This window comes from Notechis scutatus, chromosome 1 (assembly GCF_049901735.1).
Source record: "Notechis scutatus isolate UNSWTSFEM ecotype Mainland chromosome 1, rNotScu1.2, whole genome shotgun sequence".
NCBI classification, from domain to species: Eukaryota; Metazoa; Chordata; class Lepidosauria; order Squamata; family Elapidae; genus Notechis; species Notechis scutatus.
Genome location: NC_142009.1, coordinates 32,385,052 through 32,400,364, shown reverse-complemented (window position 1 = coordinate 32,400,364; position 15,313 = coordinate 32,385,052). Strand labels below are relative to the sequence as shown.

General features: G+C 38.9%; 1 long non-coding RNA gene across 1 annotated transcript in view; it reads right to left on the bottom strand.

The window, feature by feature from the left end:
- Positions 1-6,599, bottom strand: part of LOC148132741 (uncharacterized) — a 146,792-nt gene extending 140,193 nt beyond the window's left edge. The window contains exons 1-2 of the long non-coding RNA XR_015748646.1: positions 6,318-6,599; positions 14-119 (exon numbers count right to left, since the gene is read on the bottom strand). This is a non-coding gene — a long non-coding RNA (uncharacterized LOC148132741). The remainder of the gene's footprint in view (positions 1-13; positions 120-6,317) is intronic.
- Between the last annotated feature and the right edge of the window lie 8,714 nt (positions 6,600-15,313).

The following is a 15,313-nucleotide window of genomic DNA, read 5'->3' as shown; positions in this document are numbered from 1 at the left end:
TTAGCAGACTTACCATCCACTCTGTCTTGCTTGACATGAGTTATTTCTTCATATCCCAGTCCAAACAGCCATAGTCTCCAGAATCTGCATTAGCACTTTCACTGCCTCATTAACTTTGCCTGGGGTAGAGATACATAGATGGTTATCATTGGCATATTAATTTTATCTTAGAATTCATCCAATAGCTACATTCAAACAAATGGAGTAGTCATAAACTGGAAAAGGCTCAATATTCATCAAACTGGTTACCCCAATTCTGACCCTTAGAAGTGACCCAGAAGAATAGCAGAGTCAACAGAATCAAAAGCCACTGAATGAGCCAACAGATAAATAAATAAATATATATATATATATATATATATATATATATATATATATATATATATATATATATATATATATATTTTCTGAGGTTCTCGCTGGTATTTGTATGTGGATCTTTGTTACAGCTGCTCAGCATCGTACAGGCAGCGTGCGAGTCCCACTGCCATCTCAGGCTGGTGCTGCTTAGTGCCAGTGCAAGCAGGTGTGCCGAAAGCACCAGCCTGAAGATGGCGAGTGGGACCTCGCCAAACGCTGCCTAGATACTTTGAATCTTACGGGAGAAACCCGAATAACCAAAGATCCATATATATATATATATATATATATATATATATATATATATATATATATATATATATATATATATATATATATACATACATACATACATACATACATACTCATGGATCCAATTCCTGCCACAGTCATCCAAAACAGCAACCAAGGCAATTCTCTCCACCATCTGAGCCTGAAACCAGACTATCAGAGTCTAGATAATCTTATTATCCCAGAGATTTCTATAACTGACTTTCCACAACCTTACCTGAAAAGAAACCCACGCTAAGTAGGTTTTATAGTTAGAGATAAGAAAATGAAGACAATATTTATCTCAGATTGTGGAATTAAAGTCATTCCAGTTTAGAAGGGACTGAGTCGGTGCTTTTTTTTTTTTTTTTTTTTTGAGGCTGTCTGTCATCTTCTCTTAATGTAATGAACTATCTCTCAGCTTCAGGGATTGCAAAACTAACATTTCAGAATGCTCTATTTCTTTGACATCCAAAGGCTCCAAAACTCTAAAATGATGAATGGATGGATGGACGGATGGATGGATGGACGGATGGACGGATGGACGGATGGACGGATGGACGGATGGACGGATGGACGGATGTCTTTGTTTAACTTTTGTAATTTTAATTTTTTTTATATATTTATGTTTTATTGTATTGTAAGCTGCCCAGAGTTGCTTTGGATAATGAAATAGGCAACATATACATTTAATTAATAATTCAATAACATATAGCAGAGCCAACACAAGTGCTAATTTTGGTTTAATTTACACTTAATGTAATTAGAATTATAGTGCCCTCATTAAATATTAAAATATATATAATTACACTCCATGCATGGAGTGATTTTGCCCTTTTGTCACAGTAAAAATTATAATTCAGTGGCAATTTTTTGAGAGCTTTAAAGAAAGCACTGTGGCTTTCAGGCCACAGCCAGCATTCCAAGTAAGTAATTGTGAAATTGATGTTCACTTTTGCTGATGTCGGCAGCTCTCATCTTTTCAGAGCTTTGCTGAGCCATTCATCTTTGCTAGCCTAGTTCTGTAGTCACTGTATTTTAGCTTTCTGCATATTCATTCATCTATCATGGAAGATGCCGACGGTTAAAATGATTGTGGTGGGAAATAAATGCAATAAATAAATAAGTAAATCAATATTCCATATAAATTCCTAGAGCCATCTTCACATTTCAGTAGTCCCCAATCCGTCCTCATGATTCCTGTCTTCTTCCATCTACAAAAGCATGCCTTTGGCTGCTGAAGAGGACAGCCCATGGCCCAGGGGGTCATTTAGTCCTTGCTGTAATGTTGTTATCCCCCTCCCAGTCTAATTTCAAAAGCCATCTGCACATAGATCTGTCTGGATTGCAAGCAAAAACTAGCAAGGAAAAAGAATCTTCTAGCCTACCAAATGAGGTTGAGATACAGGCACATTTAAATCAGATGTCAGAAGGAGAAAGTTAGATTAGTAGAGAACTGACAAGAAGGGAAGAATATTGGAAAAAAGGATCTAAGCCCACCTACTGCTTTCTTCAACATCATTTAGCATAAATATCTGTTTTATTATACATTATTTCTTTGATTTTGATTTAGTGCCTTATCTTGTACTTATTCTTTTTTGTTTTTCTTGTCACATCTTCTCCTTTTGTTTATAAGGATAGAACACTAAATAAAACCAAGATACCTCCATTCAATCATAAAATTATCTTTCTTTTTTGCTGTTGTTGGGAGGTTTTTTGTATCCTGCCTTCATTTTTAATTTTTTTATAAATCAGGGGACTCCAACCTTGGCAACTTTAAGACTTGTGGACTTTGAAGTCCACAAGTCTTAAAGTTACCAAGGTTGGAGATTTCTGTTATAAATAACTCAGGGCGGTAAACATACCTGATACTCCTTCTCCTTCCTATTTCACCACAACAGTCCTGTAAGGTAGGTTGGGCTAAAAGAGAGTGATTGGCCCAAGGTTTTCTTGCCTAATGCAGGACTAAAACTCATAAAACTCAGTTTTTCATGACTAATGCAGAACTAGAAGTCACAGTCTCCTGATTTGTAGCTGGTGTCGTTAAAAAACATTTTTTAGAAGAAAAACGTTTAAAAGGAAAAGAAAATAAGTAAATATGGAAAAGGAAAGTGGTGAGAAAAGAAGAAATAAAAGAAAAAGTAATGGAAAAAAAGGAAAGGAAAGGAATGAATTTGGGTCTTCTTTACAGCAGTTACAAATGCATTTGAATCTCATCCTCTCTCTCTAAGATACCTTTATATCTCTCTTCTTTTCATAATCTACCTTTCTAATCACCAGACTCATAAATCATAAGTACCTGCTTGTCCCTTTTCAGCAAAAAAAATCATAAAAGATTTCCAGTCACTAAAAAATGTAGTTACTGATTAAACAGGTCTGTTTTACTATCTCTGCTAATTCTGTCATCTTTATCAAAACCAGTCCTCCATTGTAGGTATTTCAATCTTTCCTTCTTTGTGCATATAATAATCTCACTGTTATAACCATATACAAAAACAATCGTCCACAAGGCCTTTCTAGTTATTTGTCCATTAACACCCCCCCACCAAGAAACCCTTGGTTTCAGTTGAATATTTGGTGTTTCAAATTCTTTGTATTACTGAATGTATTTGAACCCAACATTTTCTTGGCTTTTTTGGAAGTTCACCATGCATGATAAAAGTTACTCTTCATATTTTACACATTTGCAACATAAATTTGATGCAGGGGAAAACATATCAGGAAGAAAGACATTGTGCACTAGAGGTAGAAGGATTGTTAGACCGTCCTTCTGTCAAGTCTTCAATTTTCTTCAGTGCTTCTATGAAAGTCATTTACTGAAGTATCTTCTATGATCTTGCCCAATCCCCTTTAAAGCCACACAGATTGAAAACCATCACCAAGCCGTGTGGTAGCAATTTTCATGGTCCAAATGCTAGCTCATTCTAGCTTGCAAGAGAAATTTCAAATTTCTCTTCTCCAGGCTCTGATTGTGGTCAAAAATATGTATCTCAATGCATTATTGTTATTAAACTGAGAGCCCTTCAGCCTAGCCTGCTGTGTAGAAAGAACGACTGCCATTTTCAATGCAATTTCCTGATGTCTACAATAAGAACACCAATCTGGTGCCTCAGTCAAGGTTCCTAGACCAGATCTTATGGATCGCCAACTCAGACATAATGGCAAGTTGTTCAGCAACAAGAAGCTAATTAAGCTACCGTTGGCCTTATAATTATTACTGCTTAGAAGAGCCATGTGAGATTCCTGGCTTGCCAATGGTCTTGGAAAGAAAGAAAAACCACTTAACAAATAAAATTAGTTTGCCATTTGTCTTTCTCAAGCCTTAGGAAATGGCTCCCATTTTTATTTATTTAGCTGCATTTTCTCATCTTGTTTGCTTTCCTCTAGTTGGTTTCCTTGGATTACTTGAAAGGGGCACCACCAGTGGTGGGATTCAATGTTTTTTACTACCTGTGGGTGTGGCTTGGTTTTTTACTACCTGTGGGCCTGGCTTGGTGGGCATGGCAGGGGAAGGGGATAAAATCTCCAGTCACAGGTGCTATTTGCCGGTTCTCCGAACTATTCAAAATTTCTACTACCCATTCTCCAGAACTGATCAGAACCTGCTGAATACCACCTCTGGTGCACCACATTTTTTTAAGGAAGATAGTATTAAACATTCCCAGTCTTTAGCTGAATGATATACATTTTCAGTCTTTAGATGGAAATGCATATCATTAACTTTCTAACTTGTTGAAATGGCTCTTTTTAAATACCAGAAAAGAAATAAAACGGTTAATAATAAAATCAAAGAAAAGACACAGGGGGTTTGACAGAAACAATGTTATGTAAATTCTGTTTTGTAAATACTAAAACACTGTTTTATAAAAACAAAGACCTAATCAATGGGTGGGCAAGGCAGTGAAGATATTTCTAGCGTGATTCAAGTTTGCTGCCAGGTACTACAGAATCATATTAGATGCAGTCTCTCAAAAACAGTGTATGCCAGACTCTGCCATCTTCGGCATTCTGCATTCTTTTATTCTTATTCTGTTAGGTGCTATGTATTTTTTAAAGATGAATAGATACAAAATAACAGAGTTGGAAGAGACCTTGGTGGTCTTCTAGTCAAATCCCCTCTTCAAGCAGAAGACCCTATGCCATTTCAGACAAATAAGTGTCCAATATCTTCTTAAAAACCTCCCGTGATGGAGCACTCTCAACTTCTGGAGGCAAGCTGTTCCATTGGTTAATTGTTCTGTCAGAAAATTTCTTCTTAGTTCTAGGTTGGATTTCTCCTTGGTTATTGTAGTTTCAATCCTTTACTTTTTGTTCTGCCCTCAGATGCTTTGGGGAATAAGCTGACCTCCTATTCTCTGTGTCAACCCCTCAAACATTATCACTGCTAGTCCTTTTCTTCATTAAACTAAACATGCCCAGTTCCTGCAACTGTTCATCATATGTTTTAGCCTCCAGTCCTCAATGATCTTTGTTGCTCTTCTCTGGACCTTTTCTAGAGTGTCAAAAAATGTTATATTGTGGTGACAAAAACTAGATGCAGTATTCCAAGTGTGGTCTTACCAAAGCAGTATAAAATAGTACTAACTCTTTATGTGGCCTTGACACTATCCCTCTGTTAGGGATAGATAAGGCTAAAATAACTTAGCTAGATTGGACAGTTAAGGAAACTGTCACATACAATATTTTATTACTTTATCAACATATACATGAGAGCCAATGTAGTGTAGTAGTTAAAATACTTGGCTTATTTCTAGCCCACCCACAGCTATAGGACCTCACAGGGTGGCTTTGGCCCCATCACTGTTTTACCACAACTTACCTCGTGGTAGAGAAAATAGGAGGAGGGAGTACTATATATGATGCATTGATCTCCTATGCAAAATAACGCGGAAGGTAAATTAGATAAATAATAGTTATTATGGATAACTTGCAGTTGGCAAGGGGGGACTTTGTAGCAACTTAGGAAAACAGAATGAGACATGTATGAGCTTTTGTCAGCATCTTTGCTAAGCCTCCTTTTACTGCTGTCATTCTTCCTTGATAACACTTGTAAAATTGCAAATATTGCCTGAGGGCAAGACTGTAGAAGTAGAAGTTTTTGGAAATGGCGGCGCACAGCTAGGAAGGTGAGTCTCTCGCTCCTGGAGCACTATCTCCCTATAAAGCCACCACCTGCACCAGAAATCACTTTTAAAGCTGCCGCCTGCACCAGTAACCGTGAGTAAACCAGAGCCCAAAAAACAAGCCCAAAAACGCTAGATTCTGAAGCCGTGGAGCCCTAATAATGCTGGCGGAGCTCCTGCTAACTGATCCGGAGCCCTCCTCTCCTTTCCCAGAGCAGTGAAGCTCTTTCCATCTGTTCTGTCGCGGGAAGGAGCACTCGAGACCAGTTAGACTTCAAGCTCTTTTATTTAGCTCTTAGTGACTTCAACAAAACCGGAGCCGCAGCAGCCTCTTTTATAGCGGCTGCTCGCAGCTCGCGGCCAATGACAGCTCCTTGAAGTTCCCACCGTCAGACGGACCAATTAAAAGCAGTATTGAGGACCAATCAAAAGGCAGTATTGACGGACCAATCACAATGCAGTATTTCAAGTATGCAAATATATAACACCATTGAGCCCTATTAACCACACTGGTGGAGCTCTTGAACTGGATCACTTGGAGCCAGCGGAGTGCAAACAATGTACCTTCATTTAAATCCCTCACACAGCTGATAGAAGTATCTTCCCCGCCAGACAACGTGTTTCCATTAATATCCCCCACACAGTTTCCCCAGAGCCACATCGGACAGCTGGCAGGGAGAAACAAGGAGAGAGGAGAAAGCCCTGAGGTTCTTAGGAGCTGAAAGTCACCCTGGACGGGTGGTAAAGGCAGAGGAATGCTTCGGTGGTCACGAGGAGAGGAGAGTCTCCTCGACTGACCCGAAGAAAACCCCTCCTTCTGAATTAAAAAGAGAACTGCCAGCATGGCTAAATCAAAGCCAGGAAGGCAGCTGAGACAGAAGTGAAAAAGAAAGGAAAGATCTTGTAACAGCGTGCTTAGTCTTGGTAAAAATCACTCCAATTTCTGCAGTGGAATTTTCCCTGGAAAGTGGGACTCAAAGGAGGAAAATAGCTGTGATTAATGATCTGGAGTGACTGTCAGATTTAGTTTAAAAAAAAAAAGATATTGCAACTAGAAGTAACTTTAAAAGTAAAGGACAGCTTGGGTTGGTTAACCCAAATTTCTGGACTGTATTTTTACTACTACTCAACTTGAAGAACTTTAGGAAACTATTGGAAAACAATCTTATTCAGAGACATATTGATTGTAGTTAAAGTGTTTTAATTCAGCGAGTTTTGCTCTCTTTCAAAAATCCAGTGTGCTTTGTTACAGCCTATTGTTTACGGAGTAATAGCAACAGCAATCAGAGCAATAAATTCCTCCCACCCAGTAAATCACAGCTGCTAGTAAAAGAATTAACCCTTTCCTTGCAGACTCTCAATACTACCTCATTACTTTAACCAAACTCTGATTAATTCATTACCTCAAAACTTACAACTTTTCTACCTCATCACCTATATCAATGATTAGATAATCAATTTCTATAAAATATTTCATTAATGGTTTAATTGATTTATTGTTTTAATTGATTAGTGTGATTAGAGTGTTTAGTACAAATAGTGTGATTACTGATTAGTTTAAAACATCAAGATTCATGTAATTTAATTGATTAGTAAAATCAGTGATTTAGTGAATTTAATTGAACAGTGTGATTAATGATTAGTGTAATTAATTGATTAGGCTGATTGTTGCTCAGGAATATTATCTGACTAGAGAGATTACTGCAATTGATTGATTGGTGTGATATTGGCTATATTGATTACCCAAAATTGTTCCATTAATTAATTTAATCAACGTACCATCTTAACAAACCTACCATGCCAAGAAAAAAATCCAATGCCAAACCACAACCTAAAGAGAAAGTAATTCCCACCAATGAACCACAAGACTCCTGCACATGCCTTAAATGCTACAAAACTCTAAAGGATAATGAAAACTCCATCAAATGTCCTCTGTGTAACAAAGACGCTCATCATGACTGCTTGGGATTACCCGAGCAAATGATTCAATACCTAGAATCATCCAATGAGTTTCCATATCTCTGCAAATGATGCAGACCCAAACTGGATCTGTTGGAAAGAGTTGACACCATTGAAACACGAATAACATCCCCTGACACCATAGTAGCATCCCTGGACACCTTAAAAGAAAGATTATCCAACCTTGAAAAAAAAAGACACAACGCAAAAACCTGAACATCCAATAGCTACAAACCACATCTCTGTCCAACAACCACAACCCAATCCACAAAAAAACATAAGCCAGACAAATAATGATATCCCAATCCTCATCAGAGAAGCTGTTGAGTGTGAATGGAAACGTCCAAACACCATCTTATTTGGTCTAGAGGACATCAATGATAATGATGACATCACAACTGTCTGAAACATCATCAGTGATTATCAAGCATCAACCATCTCCCCTGATGAAATACTTGACATTTCCCGCATTGGCCAAGAGCTCAAAAACAGAGACGGCTCTGTGGTCCCACGCTTCTGCAGGGTCATTTGCAAAAATGAATCAAGCAAACATAAATTCGTTTACTATAAATTCACTCGCCAAAACCAACACCAACCATAAGAACTTCCGTTGTCGCCCTGACCTAACCATACAGCAACATGCCTGCTCCCATGTACTCCGCACTGAACTCAAAAAACGTCTAGACAATGGAGAGAACGACCTGTACATTGACTACCATGCTGACTGTATCAAAAGTAAGTCACACAACCCACAACTCAGCTTTAATCTTCAACCACAACCCTACCTCAACCAATCCACCATCACCCAAGACTAGGCACGCACGCCCCTAACTACCTCAATTCCAACTACTGCTGGCCTTAAATGCAAGCTACTCAATGCAAGAAGCCTTGTGAATAAAATACCTGAATTTCTCCTCTTACTAAATATGGCTAAATTCAACATCATATTTGTCTGTGAAACATGGCTCAACACATCTCTCCCTGACTCCATTACCACAGTAAGAGACTATCATGTTTACCGATCAGCTCGTGAAATTCATAGAAGAGGTGGTGTTGCTATCTTCTATAAAAAGTCCTTACATCTAAAAAACATCCAAGTTACCCAGGAGCTTGCTCTTCCTGAGACTATCATCTGTGAACTATCCTTAAATATCACATTTCGATTCTTACTATGTTACAGAGCCCCTGATTATGACATCGAACATGTAAACAAGCTAAATTCACTACTAACATGGGCAGCATCCTGCCCACACGCTTTTATCTTTCTTGGTGACTTCAATCTATTCATATTAACTGGACCCTAAATGAATGTACAACTGAACCCATACACGCAACCTTCTACAATGCTGTTACAAATCTGGGACTGGAACAACTAGTAACCAACAACACTAGACTAAACAACTGCCTCGATCTCATCTTCTGCAATAGTTTGAATTTAATTTACAGAATACAAACTAAAGAACCCTTTTCCAGCAGTGACCACAATATGATTGACTTTTGTCTCAACATACGCCCACACAAAAATCATCACAATGACGTAATCCCCAATTATAACTTCAAAAAAGGCAACTATGATCTTATAGACAACGATCTCTCATCCCTTGATTGGCAATCTCTATTCACTGGATGCAATACTGTTGAAGACCATTACAACATATTTTTACTTGAAGTCAAAAGAGTCATCAAACTATATGTACCAACAACTCCCAAAACAAAAAAAAACAGATTACCCATAACAATAAGGAAACTTGAATCCAAAAAGAGATCACTCTGGTGGAAAAACAAATCTGGTCACGTTGCCAATTTCAAAAGCCAATACAAAAATGTATGCCACCAGATAAAGACTGAATGCACCAATTATCACATTAAACAACAGGAAAACCTTCTATGCACCAATTCCACCTGCACTTTTTATAATTTTGTAAACAACAAACTAAAAGACTCAACGTCCATCCTACCCCTGATAATGGTAAAGACTGCAATAGCGATGCCATTAAAGCCAACATCTTTAACACATTCTTCGGCTCAGCAATTGTAAACAGCAATGGATCATGCCCAGTATTTCCTAGCCGAACCACAGACAACTACAATGATCTAATACATATTGATTTTACAAAAGACATTGTTGAAAAAGCACTACGCAATCTAAAACCATCTCTATCTATTGGACCGGATGGAATATGTGCCTACTTCTTTAAAAAGCTATCCACTGCCATAGCCGAACCTCTAAGCATAATCTTTGAAAAATCTTTCAGGACCAGCTCCTTGCCTAACCTATGGTGACAAGCCACGGTCATCCCCATCTTCAAAAAGAGAGACCCCAGCCTAGTTGAAAATTACAGACCAATCTCCTTATGCTGCGTCACCTGTAAAGTCATGGAATCAATCATTAACCAATCCATTATCCTCCACTTAGAGACAAACAACCTACTCTCTAATAAACAATTTGGTTTCAGGAAAAAACTATCCTGTAATCTGCAACTCTTACACTGCAAAAACATATGGACTACACAACTCGATCAGGGCAAAGCAATAGACACAATCTACATAGACTTCTGTAAAGCCTTTGATTCAGTGACACACGACAAACTACTCCTAAAACTAAAATCTTATGGTATTTCTGGACAACTGCATAACTGGATAGAAGCATTCCTGTCAAACAGACAACAAATGGTCAAAATTGGGAGTGTCCTATCAAATTCTGTACCTGTCAATACTGGTGTCCCCCAAGGCAGTGTTCTAGGACCAACTCTCTTCATACTCTACATAAATGACCTCTGTGATCATATTAAGAGCAACTGCGTTCTTTTTGCTGATGATGTAAAGCTGTTCAATACCACAGACAATACTGCTACCCTTCAAAAAGATCTTGACTATGTATCAGAATGGACAAACAAATGGCAACTTCAAATCTCAACAAATAAATACTCTGTATTACATATTGGCAAAAAAAAATATCAGAAAATAAAATACAAGCTGAATAGTCAAGATCTTGTTGATGATCCAAGCTCTGTAAAGGACCTTGGAATACTCATCTCAAATGATCTAAGTGCTAGAGCCCACTGTAACTACATAGCCAAAAAGGCATTAAGAGTTGTTAACCTAATCCTACGTAGCTTTTTCTCTGGTAATATCACGCTACTAACTAGAGCATACAAAACATTTGCTAGACCAATACTCGAATACAGCTCATCAGTCTGGAACCCACATTACGTGTCTGATATTAGCACAGTTGAGAAAGTCCAGAAATATTTCACAAGAAGAGTTCTCCACTCCTCTACTCGTTGTAGAATACCTTATGCCACCAGACTTGAAATTCTAGACCTAGAAAACCTTGAATTATGCCGTCTTCAGTCTGATCTAAGTATGGTATATAAAATCATACATTGCAATGTCCTACCTGTCAATGAATACTTCAGCTTCAACCATAACAACACAAGAGCACACAATAGATACAAACTCAAGGTTAACCGCACCAAACTTGATTGCAGGAAATACGACTTCAGCAACAGAGTGGTCAATGTCTGGAATGCTCTACCTGACTCTGTAGTTTCTTCCCCAAACCCCAAAAACTTTAACCTTAGACTGTCTACTATTGACCTCACCCCTTTCCTAAGAGGTCTGTAGAGGGCGTGCATAAGGGCACCAACGTGCCTACCGTCCCTGTCCTATTGTTTCTTTTATTTTTCTTATGTGTACCCATTTCATGTATTCATAACTATGTATATACTTATACCTATTATCTTGTAAGCAATGACAAATCAAATAAATTAAATAAATAAAGTAAAGAAGTAATGTTCTAAGCTGATTGAATGCTCACTATTTCAGCCAATAGGGAAGGAGAGATGAGAATTGCTCGTACCCTTCCCTCTCTATCTCTTTCTCTCTCTAGTGTATGTAAATGTACTCTTTGGTCGCTATAATACGATGTTGCAACGGAATCAGAAAGAAATAATAATAATAAATCTTGAACATGGGAATGATCTGTTATTCAAAAGTCTGAGATTCTTATATTCTACTATCACCACTGGAGCTGGATATTTTCGTAAAGCCTTAGATTCCTGCCAAATCCAGTCTCAAGCAGACTGAAATTACATCAGCTGCAATTGCAATGCAGCTGGCTATTGAAGCATTTTCTCCTTATAATTATAGGATTGGAAAGGACCTTAGAAATCTTATAGTCCAACCCCTCACCCAAGGCTGGAGATCCTATTTCCTCCTGGAAAAATGGCTATCCAATCTTTTCTTTAAATTCTCCAGTGATGGAGCACCCACAATTCCATGAGGCAAGCTGTTCCATCAGTTAATTGTTCTCACAGGAAATTTCTCCTTAGTTCCAGGTAGGATCTCTCTTTAATAAACTTTCACCCATTGCTTCCAGTCCTGCCTTCAGATGTTTTGCAGAATAAATCAATCACCCTTCTCTGTGGCAGCCCCTCAAGTACTGGAAGATAACTGTCATGTCATTCATAATCTTTTTCTTCATTAGGCTAAACATACATAGTGCCATTAACCATTCATCATATAGTTTAACCTCCAGACCCTTTATCATATTTGTTGCTCTTCTCTGCACACTTTCTAGGACCTCAGCATCTTTTTGCATGGTATTGACCAGAACTGGACACAGTATTCCAAGTGAGGCCTCACTAGTACAGTATAGAGTGGTACTACCACTTCTCATATTGATGCTATCCCTCTATTGATGCAGCCTAAGACTGCATTGGGGTTTTTTTAGCAGCTGCAGCGCACTGCTGACTCAGAGGTCTCCAAACTTAGCAACTTTAAAAGTTCTGGGCTTCAACTCCAGAATTCCTCAGCCAGCATTCTGAGAGTTGAAGTTCACAAGTCTTAAAGTTGCCAAGTTTGGGGACAGGGACCCCTGTGCTGACTCATAGAGACTCATAGTAGTGGTCCACTAGGATGCCTAGATTTCTCTCATAGTTACTACTGTTGAGCCCAGACTCACCTGTGCATTTGGTTTTGCCTGCCTAAGTGCAGGACCTTACTTTTCTCACCACTGAACTGCATCTTGCTGGATAAGGCCCAGTGCTCAAGTCTGTCAACCTTCAGTCTATCTTCCAAAGTGTTGCCAATTCCTTCCAGCTTGATGTAATCTGCAAATTTGATACCTTCTTCCCCTTCTTCCCCTTCTTCCTCCTCTCTTGAACCCCAAAAAGAGAATGGAAAACCTTCTTCTTTCTAAGCTTAAAATAATCCCTCACAAACATTTTTTCACTCACAGAAAGAAATATGGCCTTCGGCTTTGTTCGGGTAGAAGCAGAACACAGCAAACTCCGAGACCAATAAACACAGACCGACTCCCAACCAATCAGGATGAAGAAAAAACCATTCTGGCACAGCAATAGGCTGCCCCAAATTTAAATCTGAAACCACTGTAAAACTCTGACTCACAGACGGACACAATACAGAAGCCTGATGATGGCAGATGAGATTCTGCTGAAACGTTGCTACAACTTTAAAAGCACCACTACGTGGGAAAATACCCGAACAAAGCTGAATGCCATATATATATATTCTTAAGTTTTCGCGGGTACTTACATGTATGGCCTTCAGCTTTGTTCGGGTATTTTCCCACATCATAGTAGTGGTGCTTTTAAAGTTGTAGCAACGTTTCTGTTTGTGCCCAGGTGTTTGCCTGGCTTGTGGTGTGGAGATTTTTTTGTTTGTGAGTGCAGGCTTCCAAATGATTGACAGCCTGGTGGAATCATCTCTTCTATTCATGCTTTCTGGTCTTTTTTCAATCTCTATGGTTTCTCTGATGATTCTGTAGCTAGGGTTTTCTATAGTGGCTAGGGTTTTGGTGCCATTGAAGTTAATGCTATGACCTGTGGCTTCCATGTGTTGGACTAGTGAGGAAGTGTGTTCCAGCTTTTGACTGCATTTTTGTGTTCATCCAGGCGGGTGCTTATTCTTCTATTGGTCTGTCCAATGTATGTGGCCGGGCATGATGCACAGGGGACTTCGTATATGCCTTGGTTTTCCAGGTCAATTTTGTCTTTGGGGTTTCTGAGGATGGCTGCTATTTTTCTGTCTGTTTTGAAGGCAGTCTTGATGTGGTGTCTGTATAGTATCTTACTAATTTTGTCTGTAGTGCCTCTTATGTAGGGCAGGACAGCTGTTCCATGGGTCTGTTCATCTTCTGGGTCTCTATTATGTCTCAGTGTCTTTTGTGGATCAAGTTGGTGATTTTGCTTTTGTGGAAGCCGTTGGCTGTCAATATTTTAGTCAGGGTGCATAGTTCAGTCTTAATGTGTGTCTTGTCTGCCAGGCGTTTGGTTCAGTAATTAGTGTTTTAGCCACGGAGTTTATCTGTGCTGGGTGGTGGTGGGATTGGGCGTTGAGGTAGCGGTTGGTGTGTGTTTTCTTCTGGTATATGGTGTGTCCTAGTGTGCCATCTGTTTTTTTGTAGATTAGTACATCTAGGAATGGTAGTTGTTTGTTAGTTTCTGTTTCCATGGTGAACTTGATTTTGGGGTGTGTGCGCTGTTTAGGTGTGTTAGGAAATTGTTTAGGTTTTCTTGTCCATGGGGCCAAATCACGAATGTGTCATTGATGTATCTTAACCATAGTTTGGGTTTGAGGATGGCATTGGCCAGGGCTCTGGATTCGAATTCTTCCATGAACAGGTTTGCAATGACAGGTGACAGTGGTGATCCCATGGGAGCTCCTTCTATTTGTTTGTATCTTTGTCCTTTGTATATGAAATATGTGTTGGTTAAGCAGTGTTCTGTTAGTTCCATGAGGTGTTTAGCTGGTTGGTATTTATTTTTGATGATTTCCAGGGTCTCTTTTATCGGGACTTGAGTGAATAGTGAAACCACGTCGAAGCTTACAAGCAGATCTTCCTGCTCACATGTAGATCTTTGATCAATTCCAAGAAGTGGTATGAGTTTTGTACATGTGAAGCTGCTGTTTCAGCATGGGGCTGTAGCTGTTTTGCTAAGTGTTTAGCTAGGTTTTGTAGTGGTGCTCCTCTGGAGCTGACTATGGGTCTGAGAGGTATGTCTTCTTTGTGTATTTTTGGGAGGCCGTATAGTTTGGGGCATCTGGAAGATTTCTCTCTGGGTATGATCGTGTGTTGGATCTCTTTGCTTATGTGGCTGGTTATAATTTTCTTCTTGGTTAATTTTTCCAGATATGTGGTTGGGTCTGTGTTTATGGGTTTGTATGTGGAGTCTTGGAGTAGGTCTGTCAATTTTGTTTCATAGTCTTTTCTGTCCATTACTACAGTGGCATTCCCTTTATCTGCTGGGAGGATGATTATGCTGCTGTCTCTTTTCAGGGTTTGTAGCGCTTTGATTTCATTTTTCTGCAAGTTGCTTTTGGGTGGTTTACCAGTCTTCCAAACTACTCAAAATTTCCATTACCAGTTCTCCAGGTCTGGTCAGAACCTGCTGAATACCACCACTGGTGTGTGTGTGCATGTGAATCCCTAATTTTAAGTGTGTGTTAACTTTTTTTTCTTCTGCATTTTTGGATCATTTATGGAGATGAAGCAATTTAAGATTTTTCATTAAATGTTAGGAGTCAGACTTTTCTTAATAAGAGACATAAATATTCTAAATAGCTGAGAAAATAGA